The 15,430-nt window shown below is 44.1% G+C and overlaps 1 protein-coding gene across 3 annotated transcripts in view; it reads right to left on the reverse strand.

Annotated features, from left to right (window-relative positions):
• LOC137379933 (FYVE, RhoGEF and PH domain-containing protein 5-like) overlaps nt 1-15,430 on the reverse strand; it is a 512,321-nt gene that overhangs the window by 331,002 nt on the left and 165,889 nt on the right. The window lies entirely within an intron of this gene.

Here is a 15,430-nt window from a genome sequence, read left to right on the forward strand (position 1 = left end):
GAAGATGGCTCTGGATGAGGCTCGCTATGGACCTCGACGCCAGGAGGGCCCGGCCCAATCCCCCTGGCAACGGCGAGGCTCTGTGGCGGCCTTCCCACCGCTGGGTGACGGGACCACAATTTTAATATGCAAATCAATTAAAACAATTAATTTAAATAAACTCATGTCGCCTCCTGATGATCCGCCGCGATCTTTGGCCTGGTGGCCAGCACTCTGGTGCCTTCGGAACTTCGTCTGGTGGGGAGAGGTACGTTTCTCAGTGCGGGGGGGGGGGGGGGGGGGGTGGTGATGGGGTCAAATTAATGTCATGGGTGTCGGGGATGGTGGGAAGGGAAGTCTAAAGTTTGTTGTGGGGGGCGGGTGGGGGAAAAGGTCAGATGGTAAAAGGTGTGTTTTGGGGGTAAGGGCAAATAATTAATTCAATTATTATTGGGGTGGGGGAGGGGCAAAAGAAATGTGTTTATTTAATTTAATGAAACCTATCTTTAAATATTTAAATATGCCAGTTGGGCTGATCGCTTTTTAGAAATGGCGGCAGCGCCTGCACGTTGGCAGTTGATGCCATTGCCGGGGACAGACAGCCCGCCCCCTCCACGTGATCGGGAGGGTCGGGGGAGGGTCAGGGGGTGCGGCCTACCCCGACTATTTAAATGAGCTGCGGCACTTAGGATTGCGGCAGCTCCGCGACATGTGGCCCGCGTAGGCAGGCCACTTTTTTTTTCAAAATTTATTAAAATTCAGCCCACAGACTTCAAAAGTAGTGAAGTCATTTTAAAATTGCGTAGGATCCTGGTCAGTCTGCATTTATTGTACTGGGAACTGATCTGGTTTCTATACCATAGAAAGGACATCGAAGCACCAAGAAAGTGCACAAGGATGATGGTACCAGAGTTGAGAGATTACAGCTGTCAAGCAACATTAGACAGGTTGGGCATTTTTCTTTTCGAAAAGAGAAGGCTCAGGGAAGACCTGGTAGAGGTCTTTTAAATAATTACTAGGTTGGACAGGAGAGATGTGGAGATAATGTGAGAGAATCCAAAACTAGCGGCAATGGAGACAAATAGTTACAAATAAATCTAATAGGGAAAAATGGAGAGATGTTTTTCCACAGAGTGGTTAGAATGTGGAACTCACTTCCACAGGAAGTGGTTGAGGCAAATAGTTTAGACCCTTTCATAATGAAACTAGATAAGTTCATGAAAGAAAAGGACATAGAAAGATATCCTGAAAGACTGAGATGAGGTGGATAGAATAGGAGGAGACTCGTGTAGACTATAAACCTCAGCACAGAATAGTGAGGTTGAACGGCCTGTTTCTGAGCTGTATATTCTATGCAATCTTTTTCTCTCTATCTCAATTTCTGTATCTATTTTTTAAGGAGACACTCTTGCTCCTGTCATTCTTACCTAGGTCCCAGATGCCTCAGTGACCTTATTAATTCACACCTTCCAGCAGTTTGCAGCAAAGGATTTTTCAAGCTGGAGGCTGAGAGAGAAAAAAAACTCCAACTCATGGGGCGTGCGATGGGATGCTTCACTCCCGCAACTTCTGGTCCAATAACTTCAGGGTAGTGAGCTGCTTACCAGAAGCTAGAGCAGTACATACTGAGGAAAGGTTAGAAGGGAAACTGAAGGGTGCAGGTAGGGACTGAGTAGAGGTAGCTCCATGTCGGGGTAAATGGTATTGGGAGACTGAGACAGGAGAAACATCTAAAACGATTAAACCAGGAAGGGACAGAGAGCTGAGGAAGATTCAGTCAACAATGAAGAATCTCAAAGTACACAGGTGGAGAGAGGTGAGGAAAAGGGCATGAGGCAAAAGGATCCCAGAACGGATGTCAGAAAGAAGGCAGTCAGCAGGTGAGCATGGACACAGAAACTCAGAGGCACACCTTTGAATATGGAGACAAATACAAGAGTGACACAGTCTTGGACAGTAAAGGAGGTGTTGAAACCATGTTGGTCTTGGGGGTAATTTCAGAATCCGTATGACAAAACTTGGAAACTAGTAAACCCTGAGGAAGAGACTTCAAGACGACAGACAAACTGGGTGGATACATGGCAGATGAAAATCAACACAGAGAAGTGTGTAGGCAATGCATTTTGGTTGGAAGAGCAAGGAGAGATAGTACATGCTAAATGGTACAATTTTAAAGGAGATGCAAAAACAGAGATATCTGGGGATGTTTCTGCACAAATCATTTAAGGTGGCAGGACAGATTAACAAAACAGTTACTAAAGCATATGGGATCCTGGGCTTTATAAATACAGACATTGAATACAAAAGTCAGGACGTTCTGCTAAACCTGTATAAAACTTGTTTGGTCCCAGCTGGAGTATTGTGTCCAATTCTGGGCACAGCACTTTAGGAAGGACGTGAAGGTTTTGGAGAGGATACAGAAGAGATTTACTAGAATAGTTCTAGGGATAAGGGATTATAGTTACCTGGATAGACTGGAGAAATTAGGATTTTTCTCCTAATAGCACTGAAGTCTTAAGAGGTGATTTGATAGAGGTGTTAAAAAAAATGAAGGATTTAGAAAGAGTAAATAAAGAGAAACTGTTTCCAATAGCTAAAGGATCAATAACCAAAAGGCACAGACTCAAGGTGACAAAGAATCAGAGGTGGCATGAGGGAAAACATTTTTACACAGTGAGTGGTTAGGATTTGGAATACACTGCCTGACAGGGCGTTGCATACAGATTGAATAGTAGCCTTCAGAAGGGAATTGGATAAATGAAGGAGAAAAAATTGGAGTAGATCAGGGGAATGTGACCAACTGGATTGCCAACTGAAATAGCCAGAGCAGACTTGATGGGCTGAATGGCCTCCTTCTGTGCTGCACTACTCACTGATTCTATATGACAGGGACATTTGGAAGGTAAAATAAGTTGTTCCCGTGGGCATTAGAAAGCTGCAAAATGAACCACTTAAGAGATCTTTAAATTAAAAAAAATATCAAGCTAACAGGACAGCTAATATCTAGACCTCCAGGAGGAAACATGGAAGATGAGTTTTCTCTCTGAAGAGACAGGAAAGGTATGTGAGAACATGCAAGTTATTTTACAGGGAGACAATCAATCCAATATTAATTTGGGAATACACAAGTGGCTTAAAGTCAAAGTTGCTAACTGTAATGCATGACTATTTCTTAACCTAGTGCATCAGAGACCATAAAGGATAATCTTCATTTTTGAAAATGATCTTCACAATGTACAGAAAATGAACATCATGGATCCTTGGGGACAGTGATCACAGAACCATCAAGTTCAATATGAACTGGGATTCAGAGAAACCTAAAACCAGAAGCTGCGGATATAATTTTAAAAAGGTTAATTTCATAGGAATGAAGGAACAACAAATAAATGAGGGCTGTCATTCAACAGCACTTCAGTAGGTGACAAGCGGAACACCTTTAAAGACAATCTTGAGCATTCAGGACAAATGCACATCTAAAACAGCAAGCTCAGACTAAATAGACATGATCCTAAATGAACAAACAATTTAAAACTAAAATAAAGACAAAAAAATGATGCAAGATAATTCAGGAAGAAAATGGATGAGGTTCTTCGGATAAATACAAGAATGTGCAGTGTTACAAGAGTGATCGGAGAAGCAGAAAGAGGCGATCCAACTGTAGTAATTTCCAGCACAGGATGGCTTGACCCCTTTTTTCTGTGCCAGCTCTTAGCTAGAGTAATTTAAAACTAATGCCATTAATTACAGAAAAGACCTCAAATAAAGCAGGAGCAAAATATAACACTAAGGTGTTCTTTCCAAACAATTGTAAGAGGTTCAAGAGAGAACCTTAAAACAGAAATGAGCTTGAAACAGAAGATGAGCATAAGACAGCAAATATTGTGAGTGACTATTTTCTCCAAGTATTTACAAGGCAAGCATTAGCAACATGCCCTCCACAAACAGACTGGATCCACACAAAATTGATGGAGGAAAGGTCGTTGATGAAGCAGCTAAAGATGGTTGGGCCAAGGCCACCACACTGAGGAACTCCTGCAGTGATGTCCTGGGGTTGATTGACCTCCAACAACCACAACCATCTTCCTTTGTGAATCCAAGCAGTGGAGAGGTTTCCCCTTGAATCCCATTGACTTCAATTTTGCTGGATTTCCTTGATGCCATACTCAGTCAAATGCTGTCTTGATGTCAAGGGCAGTCATTCTCACCTCACCTCTTGAAATAAGCTCTTTTGCCCAGGTTTAGAACCATAGAAAAATTATGGGACAGAAGGAGGCCATTCAGCCCATCATGTCCAATCTAATCCCACCTTCTAGCACCTGGTCCGTAGCCTTGCAGGTTACAGCACTTCAGGTGCAGGTCCAGGTACCTTTTAAAAGAATTGAGGGTTTCTGCCTCCACCATCATTCCTGGCAATGAATTCAAGACACCCACCACCCTCTGGGTGAAAAGTTTTTCCTCATGTCCCCTCCAATCCTGCTACCAATCACCTTAAATCTGGGCCCCCTGGTAATTGACCTCTCTGCTAGTGGAAACAGATCCTTCCTGTCTACTCTATCTAGGCCCCTCATAACTTTGTATACCTCAATTAAATCACCTCTCAGCCTCCTCTCTTCTAAGAAAAACAACCCTGGCCTATCCAATCTTTCCTCAAGGCCTGGCAACATTCTTGTAAATCTCCTCTGCACTCTCTCCACAGCAATTATGTCCCTCCTGTAATGTGGTGACCAGAACTGTATGCAATACTCTAGCTGTGGTCTAACCAGTGTTTTATACAGTTCTAGCATTACATCCCTACCTTTGTATTCCAAACCTCGGCCAATAAAGGAAAGCATTCCATATGCTTCTTCATCACTCTATCTACATGTCCTGCCACCTTCAGGGACCTGTGGACATCCACTCCAAGGTCTCTCACTTCTTGTATCCCTCTCAATATCCTCCTGTTTATTGTGTATTCCCTCACTTTGTTTGCCCTCCCCCAAATACATTACCTCACACTTCTCTGGATTGAATTCCATTTGTCACTTTTCCGCCCACTCAACCAAACCATTGATATCATTCTAGAGTCTACAGCTATCCTCTTCACTATCAACTACACGGCCAATTTTTGTGGCATCTGCAAATTTCCGAATCATGCTTCCCACATATAAATACAAATCATTTATACCACAAACAGCAAGGGTCCCAGCACTGAGCCCCCTGGAACACCACTGGAAACCGTTTTCCATTCGCAAATCATCTGTGGACTTCTACCCTTTGTTTCCTGTCACTGAGCCAATTTTGGATCCAACCTTCCATATTCCCCTGTACTTTCATTTTACTGGCCACTCTGCCATGTGGGGCCTTGTCAAATGCCTTACTAAAATCCATGTGGACCACATCCACTGCACTTCCCTCATCAATCCACCTTGTTACTTGTTTAGACCAAGGATGTAATGAGGTCTGGAGCCTAGTAGCCCTGGTGGAACTTGAACTGAGTAATCGGTGAGCAGGTTATTGTTAAGTGGTGCTTGGTAGAGTCATTCAGCCCATCCAGTCTATGCCAGCTCTCCACGGAGCAATCCAGTCAGTCCCATTTCCTAACTCAAACCCGAAGGCCTTTATTTCCTTCACGTGCCCATCCAATTTTCTTCTGAAATCATTGATCATCTCCACCCTTGTTGGCAGCGAGTTCCAGGTCATTACTGCTTACTGCATAAAAAAAGTTCTTCCTCACATTCCCTAGTCTTTGTATCATCAGTTAATGGGAACAGTTTTTCCTTGTCTGCTTTATCTAAACTTGTCATAATCTTGTACACCTCCATGAAATCACCCCTCAATCTCCTTTGCTCCAAGGAGAACAACCCCAGCTTTTCCAACCTAACATTGCAACTAAAATCCCTCATCCCTGGAATCATTCTGGTAAATCTCCTCTGCACCCTCTCAAGAACCCTCACATCCTTCCTAAAGTGTTGTGACTAGAACTGGACACAATACTCCAGTTGAGGCCTAACCAGAGCTTTATAAAGGTTGCATAACTTCCCTGCTTTTGTACTCAATGCCTCTATTTATGAAGCCCAAGATCCCAAATGCTTTACTAACCACTCTCTCAATATATCCTGCCACCTTCAAAGATCGATCCACATGCATCTCCATGTCCCTCTATCCTTCTTTAGAACTGTGCCATTAAGTTTAAATTGCCTCTTCCTATCCCTTCTGCCAAAATGTATCACCTCACACTTCTCTCTATTAAATTCCATCTGCCAACTGTCTGCCCATTCTGCTAGCCTATCCATGTCCTGTTGCAGGCGATCAGTATCATCCTCACTGTTTGCTACATCTCCAAGTTTGGTATCAGCAAATTTTGAAATTCTACTCTGCATTCAATATCTAATTCATTTATATAAAGCAAGCAAAAAGCAATGGTCCCAACACTGACCCGTGAGGAACACCACTGTCTACCATCCTCCAGTCTCAAAAATAACCATTCACCATGACTCACTGTTTTCTGTCTTCAAGCCAATTTTTTAAAATCCAATTGGACATTGACTTTCCTATTCCATAAGCCTCAATTTTTTAACCAGCCTTTTATGTGGCACCTTGTCAAATGCTTTCTTAAAATCCATGTAAACAACATCCACCGCATTCCCTTCATCAAAAAATCATTTCGATTAGGCAAGCATGATCTGTCTTTTACAAATCCATGCTGGCTATCCTTAATTAACTCAAACCTCTCAAGTGTCTGTTGACTTTTTCCCTGATTATTGTCTCTAAAATCTTACCCCCCCACTGATATTAAACTGACTGGCCTGTAGTTGCTAGGACTGTCCTTACGCCCTTTCTTGAATAAGATTTGCCACTCTCCAATTCTCGGGCACCTCCCTTGTATCCAGGGAAGATTGGAAGATTATGACAAGCCCTTCCGTTATTTCCATCCCCACTTCCTTTAGCAACAGGAATGCAAGCCACTCAGACCAGGTGACTTATCTATCCAAAGCACAGACAACCTTTCCAGTACCTCCTCCCTCTCAATTTTTACCCTGTCCATTGCCTCTACTCTCTCCGCTTCTACCGATATTTTGTCAGATTCCTCTTCCTTAGTAAACACCAATAGTTTAGTTTAGAGATACAGCACTGAAACAGGCCCTTCGGCCCACCGAGTCTGTGCCGACCATCAACCACCCATTTATACTAATCCTACACTAATTCCATATTCCTACCACATCCCCACCTGTCCCTATATTTCCCTACCACCTACCTATACTAGGGGCAATTGCTAATGGCCAATTTACCTATCAACCTGCAAGTCTTTGGCATGTGGGAGGAAACCGGAGCACCCGGAGGAAACCCACACAGACACAGGGAGAACTTGCAAACTCCACACAGGCAGTACCCGGAATTGAACCCGGGTCCCTGGAGCTGTGAGGCTGCGGTGCTAGCCACTGTGCCACTGTAGTCATTGCGTATTCTAGCCCTGCCCTGCACCTCTTAAGTATATATCACCCTCATTGTCCCTAATAGACTCCACTCCACCTCTTACTACCTGCTTGGATGGGATAAACATAGTGAGGAAGACTTTAATATCTTTGAAAGCGGATAAATTGCTAGGCCCAGATGAAATGTATCCCAGGCTGCTAAGAGAAGCAAGAGACGAAATAGAAGATGCTCTGATCATCATTTTCCAATCCTCTCTGGCTACAGGCCTGGTACTGGAGGACTGCTAACATCGTATAGTTGTTAAAAAAGGAGGAAGGGTTAGACCGAGTAATTACAGGCCTGTCAGCCTAACCTCAGTGGTGGGCAAATTGTTGGAAAAATCCTGAGAGACTGGATAAATGATCATTTAGAATGGCACTGATTAAATCACAGCATGGATTTGTGAAGGGAAGATTGAATTTTTTGAGGAGGAAACGAGAAAGGTCGATGATGGTAGTGCATTTGATGCAGTCTGGGGGATTTTAGCATTTTAAATATTTGACAAAGTCCCAGATGGCAGATTGAATAATAAAGTGCAAAGGAACCAGTTGGATCCAAAATTGACTCAGGCATGAAGCAAAGGGTAATGGTCGACAGATGTATTTTTGATTGGAAGGCTGTTGCTAGTGCTGTTCCACGGGCTCAGTACGAGGTCCCTTGCTTTTTGTGGAATATATCAATGACTTAGACTTAAATGTAGGGGGCGTGATTAGGAATTTTGCTGTTAATACAAAAATTGGCAGTTTGATTGACAGAAAGAAAGCTGTAGACTGCAGAGAGATATCAATGGACTGGTCAGGTGGGCAGAAAAGTGGTAAATGGAATTCCATTGGAGAAGTATGAGGTAGCACATTTAGGGAGGGCAAACAAGGCAAGGGAATACCGAGAAGTGTAGAGGAATAGAGGGACCTTGGAGTGCATGCCCACAGATCACTGAAGGGAGCAATGACAGGTATGATTAAGGTGGTGAAGAAGGCAAATGAGATACTTTCCTTTAGTAGCTGAGGCATGGAATATGAACAGGTAGGTTATGCTGGAACTGTATAAAACACAAGTTAGGCTACAGCTGCATCCAGTTCAGATCACCGCATTACAGGAAGGATTTGATCGCACTACAGAGAGTACAGATGAGATTTATAAAGATGTTGTCAAGAATGCAGAATTTTAGCGATTGGATAGGCTGAAGAGAGGAGGCTGAGGGGAGATTTAATTGAGGTATATAAAATTATGAGGGACCTAGATGGAGTGGATAGGAAGGACCTATTTCCTTTAGCAGAGAGGTCAATAACCAGGGGGAAGAGATTTAATGTACTTGGCAGAAGCATTAGAGAGAAGTTACGGTGAACTTTTTTCATCCAGAGGGTGGTGCGGGTCTGGGACTCACTGCCTGAAAGGGGCAGAAACACTCATCACATTTATAAACACCTTGACATGTACTTGAAGCAGTGGAGATTACAGGACTACAGAATGAAAGATGGAAAATTGGATTAGTCTGGGCTGCTCTTTTTTGGCTGGCACAGACACAAGGGGCTGAATGGCCAGTTTCTGTGCATTATATTTTCCATGATTCTGTGTTTCTAGGAGGCAGAGAAAGATCAGCCACACACCACTTCTGGTTCTATATTGATCGGGTTGTTCCTGGATCCTCCACCACAGGTTATTTTCTTAATTGTCCATCTCTATTTACAAAAGAATATAGCAGGAGCAGAGATTTCAACTGAACTGCTTGCTGCAGAATCATTTTGCCCTGTTTATAGCACTGATCCTGCTTAAATTTTTCTTACGCGTTCAGATAATGTGAGCATCGTTGTGAACGCTAGCATTTATTGTCTATTCCAATTTGCCCTTGAGAAGGTGATGGTGATAGAACACATATATAAAAGAAATATTGCAGAATGACAGAAAATAGCAATACAAGCCTGCAGATACAGTGCAATAAAAACCCAAACAATACTGTAATAAAATCCAGCAGACTAACAGGAAAACTGTAACCAAATTTTTACAGGCTGTCAGGAATACTGAAATAGAATTTTTACAGACTAAAAGAAACACTGGAACAAATCACACAGACTAACAGGAATCTTCTTTGGCCTCCTTATCTCGAGAGACAATGGATAAGCGCCGGGAGGTGGTCAGTGGTGTGTGGAGCAGCGCCTGGAGTGGCTATAAAGGCCAATTCTAGAGTGACAGGCTCCTCCACAGGTGCTGCAGAAAAATTTGTTTGTCGGGGCTGTTACACAGTTGGCTCTCCCCTTTCGCCTCTGTCTTTTTTCCTGCCAACTGCTAAGTCTCTTCGACTTGCCACACTTTAGCCCCGTCTTTATGGTTGCCCGCCAGCTCTGGCAAACGCTGGCAACTGACTCCCACGACTTGTGATCAATGTCACAGGACTTCATGTCGCGTTTGCAGACGTCTTTAAAGCGGAAACATGGACGGCCGGTGGGTCTGATACCAGTGGCGAGCTCGCTGTACAATGTGTCTTTGGGGATCCTGCCATCTTCCATGCAGCTCACATGGCCAAGCCATCTCAAGCGCCGCTGACTCAGTAGTGTGTATAAGCTGGGGATGTTGGCCGCCTCAAGGACTTCTGTGTTGGAGATATGGTCCTGCCACCTTATGCCAAGTATTCTCCGGAGGCAGCGAAGATGGAATGAATTGAGACATCGCTCTTGGCTGACATACGTTGTCCAGGCCTCGCTGCCATAGAGCAAGGTACTGAGGACACAGGCCTGATACACTCGGACTTTTGTGTTCCGTGTCAGTGCGCTATTTTCCCACACTCTCTTGGCCAGTCTGGACATAGCAGTGGAAGCCTTTCCCATGCGCTTGTTGATTTCTGCATCTAGAGACAGGTTACTGGTGATAGTTGAGCCTAGGTAGGTGAACTCTTGAACCACTTCCAGAGCGTGGTCGCCAATATTGATGGATGGAGCATTTCTGACGTCCTGTCCCATGATGTTTGTTTTTTTGAGGCTGATGGTTAGGTCAAATTCATTGCAGGCAGCCGCAAACCTGTCGATGAGACTCTGCAGGCACTCTTCAGCGTGAGATGTTAAAGCAGCATCGTCAGCAAAAAGAGGAGTTCCCTGATGAGGACTTTCCGTACTTTGGACTTCGCTCTTGGACGGGCAAGGTTGAACAACCTGCCCCCTGATCTTGTGTGGAGGAAAATTCCTTCTTCAGAGGACTTGAACGCATGTGAAAGCAGCAGGGAGAAGAAAATCCCAAACAGTGTGGGTGCGAGAACACAGCCCTGTTTCACGCCACTCAGGATAGGAAAGGGCTCTGATGAGGAGCCACCATGTTGAATTGTGCCTTTCATATTGTCATGGAATGAGGTGATGATACTTAGTAGCTTTGGTGGACATCCAATCTTTTCTAGTAGTCTGAAGAGACCACGTCTGCTGACGAGGTCAAAGGCTTTGGTGAGATCAATGAAAGCAATGTAGAGGGGCATCTGTTGTTCGCAGCATTTCTCCTGTATCTGGCGAAGGGAGAACAGCATGTCAATCGTCGATCTCTCTGCTCGAAAGCCACACTGTGCCTCAGGGTAGATGCGCTCGGCCAGCTTCTGGAGCCTGTTTAGAGCGACTCGAGCAAAGACTTTCCCCACAATGCTGAGCAGGGAGATTCCACGGTAGTTGTTGCAGTCACCACGGTCACCTTTGTTTTTATAGAGGGTGATGATATTGGCATCGCGCATGTCCTGGGGTACTGCTCCCTCGTCCCAGCACGGGCATAGCAGTTCATTTAGTACTGAGAGTATAGCAGGCTTGGCACTCTTGATTATTTCAGGGGTAATGCTGTCCTTCCCAGGGGCTTTTCCGCTGGCTAGAGAATCAATGGCATCACTGAGTTCCGATTTGGTTGGCTGTATGTCCAGCTCATCCATGACTGGTAGAGGCTGGGCTGCATTGAGGGCAGTCTCAGTGACAACATTCTCCCTGGAGTACAGTTCTAGGTAGTGCTCAACCCAGCGGTCCATCTGTTTGCGTTGGTCAGTGATTATGTCCCCTGATTTAGATTTGAGGGGGGCGATCTTCTTGATGGTTGGCCCAAGAGCTCTCTTAATGCCATCATACATACCTCTGATGTTTCCGGTGTCTGAGGCCAGCTGAATATGACTGCATAGGTGTTGCCAGTAGTCGTTTGCGCAGCGCCTGGCTGTTCTTTGTGCAGTGCTTCTGGCTGCTTTAAGTGCCATGGATGTTAACTCGCTGGGGGCTTTCTTGTAGTTCAACAGTGCAATGCGCTTAGCGGCTATGACAGGTTCCAGCTCTTCAATGTGAGATTGAAACCAGTCTGCATTTCTCTTCGCACTTTTGCCGTAGGTGGTCAAAGCTGACTAACAGGAATAATCTAACATAATTCTTACAGAACAGGAATACTGCAATAGAACCCCACAGACTAACAGGAATGCTGTAATAAAATCTCAGACTTACTGGAATACTGTACGAAAATTTTTACTGACGAACAAGAATGCTGTAATTGAATCTCACAGACTAACAGGAATAATCTAACAAATTATTTACAGTCTACAGACTAACAGAAATGCAGTAATGGAAATTGTTACAGTTTAACAGGATTATGGTAATGGAATCCCACAGGTTTACAGGGATATTGTAATATAATCCCACAGGAATACTGTAATAGAATCTCAAACTAACAGGAATACAGTAATAGAATCTCATAGACTAATAGGAATACAGTAATAGAATCTCACAGACTAACAGGAATACTGTTATAGAATTTTACAGACAAAATAACAGTCTAGTTTTTGTTTAAATTAAGAGGCAAGTTAAGTTTCTTACAGTTTTAAGCAGGGATATACAAGCTCTGAGAGTAGCTGGCCTAATTAGATAGCTAGCTTAAATTGGTTTCTCAGCTCTAGCAGAGCCCACTCATCGTTGTTTTCAGATAGTATAAATACAGGGGCTTTGAGTGTTACTTGTCTGAATTGAGTACTGCTTGAGTGCACAGATTGTGAAGTGGAAGTTTGGTAAGTGAGGGAGTTCAGTGGGGAGGGGAACAATAAATTAATTAAGAAAAATAAATGTCATTTAATTAACACAATATAGAAGGCAGGACAGGTGATGTGTCGTGAACACAGCGTGTGCAAGCTCCTGGATGCCACAGCAATCTATGGCAACCACGTCTTTTGGATGTGTCTGCGGCTTGAAGAGCTTCGGCTCAAAGTAGATGAGCTCCAGGCCGAGCTGCAGACATTGCAATGCACCATGGAGGGGGAGGTTATCTGGACACTTTGTTCCAGAAGGCAGTCACACCCCTTAAGATAGGGTCATCTAATTTGGTCAGGGACAGGAGTGTGTGACCGCGAGTCAGGCAGGTAAGGGGATCGCGAAGATGGGAGTGGAGAACCCTCGGCTCTTGCAATTGAGCAACAAGTTCGAGGTTCTTGTAGCTTGTTTGGACAAGAGTGAGGGCTGTAGTGTGGATGAGCAGACTGACCATGGCACCATGGTACAGGAAGCCAATCAGGCGGGGGGAGCAAAAAGGAAAGTAATGGTAGTAGGGGACAGTAAAGTGAGGGGAATTGACACTGTTTATTGTAGCAAAGAGTGGGAATCCAGATGGCTGTGTTGCCTGCTCGGTGCCAGGGTTCAAGACATCTGCTCACAGCTGGAGAGGAACTTACAGTGGGAGCGGGAGGATCCAGTCATTGTGGTCCATGTAGGTACCAACGACATAGGCAAGACAAGGAAAGATGTTCTAAATAGTCAGTATGAGGAGCTTGGCACCAAATTAAGAAGCAGAACTTCAAAGTTAATAATCTCTGGATTATTACCTGAGTCACATTCAAATTGGCATAGGGCAAATATGATTAGAGAAATGAATGCATGGCTCAAAGACTGGTGTAGTAGAAGTGGGTTCTGGTTTGTGGGGCATTGGCATCAGTACTGGAAAAGTGGGGGCTGTACCATTGGGATGGTCTACGTCTGAACCATGCCGGGACCAGTGTTTTAGCGAGCTGCATAACTAGGGAACTGGAGAGATTTTAAACTAAATAGTGGGGCAAGGGATCAAATTTTGAAAGATGTGGTAAATCAAAGAGTCGAGACAAGGCAAAAAGAGAAAGATATTAATACGGGAAAAGATAAACAGACTGTTACAGGAAGGGATAGTGAGTACAAATCTCAGAGTAAATCAGCAGACAAGGCTACAGGTTACAAAAATAATAAAAGGACAAAACTAAAGGCTCTGCATCTGAATACACGCCACATTTGAAACAAATAGAAATGAATAAGTACGACCTAATAGCCATTACAGAGACATGGCTGCAGGGTGGCATAGATTGGGACTGGAATATTGAAGGGTACATGACATTTAGGAAGGGCAGGAAGCTAGGAAAAGGAGGAGGGGTAGCTCTGTTAATTAATGATGGTATTAGTGCAATTGAGAGGGATGACCTAAGTTCAGGAAACCAGGATGTAGAAGCAGTTTGGGTAGAGATGAGAAATCATAAAGGCAAGAAGTCACGTCTGGGAGTGGCGTACAGGCCCCCTGACAGTAACCACATGGTAGGACAGGGTATTAAGGAAGAAATAATGGGAGCTTGTCAGAAAGTTATGGTGATAATCATAGGCGATTTTAATCTACATATAGACTGGAAAAATCAGATGGACAAAGGTCACCTAGATGAGGGGTTCATAGAGTGTTTTTGGGATAGTTTCTTAGAACAGCAAGTCTGGAGCCAACCAGAGCACAGGCTATGCTAGACCTGGTATTGTGCAACGAGACAGGATTAATTAATGACCTCATAGTGAAGGTATCCCTAGGCAGCAGCAATCACAATATGATTGAATTTTACATTCAGTTTGAGGGAGAGAAGAGTGGGTCAAAACTTAAATAAGGGCAATTATGAGGGCATGAAAGCAGAGCTAGCTAAAGTGAACTGACAAAGTAGGTTAAAGGATAGGTCAATTGAGATGCAGTGGCAGACATTTAAGGGGATATTTCAGAATACACAGAATAGATTCATTCCAACGAGAAAGAAAAATTCCAAGGGGAGGACACACCATCCGTGGTTAACTAAAGAAATGGTCTAAGGTTAGAACAGGATATAGATCAACTGGGAAAGTGGGCAAGGGATTGGCAAATGGAATTTAATGCAGACAAGTGTGAAGTGATGTATTTTGGGAAGTTAAACCAGGGCAGGACATATACAGTGAATGGCAGGGTGCTGGGGAGTGTTGTTGAACAGAAAGACCTTGGGGTGCAAGTACATAGTTCCCTGAAAGTGGCAACACAGGTAGACTGGGTGGTGAAGAAGGTGCATGGAATGCTTGCCTTCATCAACCAAGGCACTGAGTACAAGAGTTGGGACGTCATGTTACATAACTTTAGTTAGGCCGCATTTGGAGTACTGTGTGCAGTTCTGGTCGCCGCACTACAGGAAAGATGTGATTAAGCTAGAGAAGGTGCAGAAAAGATTCACAAGGATGTTGCCTGGTTTGGAGGGCTTGAGTTATAAAGAGAGATTGGATAGGCTGGGTCTGTTTTCCCTGGAGCGAAGGAGGCTGAGAGGGGACATGATAGAGGTATATAAAATTATGAGAGGCATAGATAGGGTAGATAGCCAGAGTGTGTTTCCCATGGTAGGGATGACTAAAACTAGAGGGCAGAGATTTAAGTGAGAGGGAGGAGGTTTAAAGGGGATCAAAGGGGTAAATTTTTCACACAAAGAATAGTGGGTATCTGGAATGAGCTGCCTGAGGAGGTGGTGGAGGCAGGAACAGTAGCAACATTTAAGAGGCATCTGGACAGGTACTTGAATGAGCAAGGCATAGAGGGATATGGAATTAATGCAGGCAGGTGGGATTAGTATAGATAGGCATTATGGTCGGCATGGACGCGGAGGGCCGAAGGGCCTGTTTCTATGCTGTACAACTCTATGACTCTAAGCTAAAGATAGTATGAAACTTAAAGAAAAAGCAAATAATTCCGCAAAGATGGGTGGCAGGTCAGAAGATTGGACAGA

Source organism: Heterodontus francisci, chromosome 19 (genome assembly GCF_036365525.1).
Source record: "Heterodontus francisci isolate sHetFra1 chromosome 19, sHetFra1.hap1, whole genome shotgun sequence".
NCBI classification, from domain to species: Eukaryota; Metazoa; Chordata; class Chondrichthyes; order Heterodontiformes; family Heterodontidae; genus Heterodontus; species Heterodontus francisci.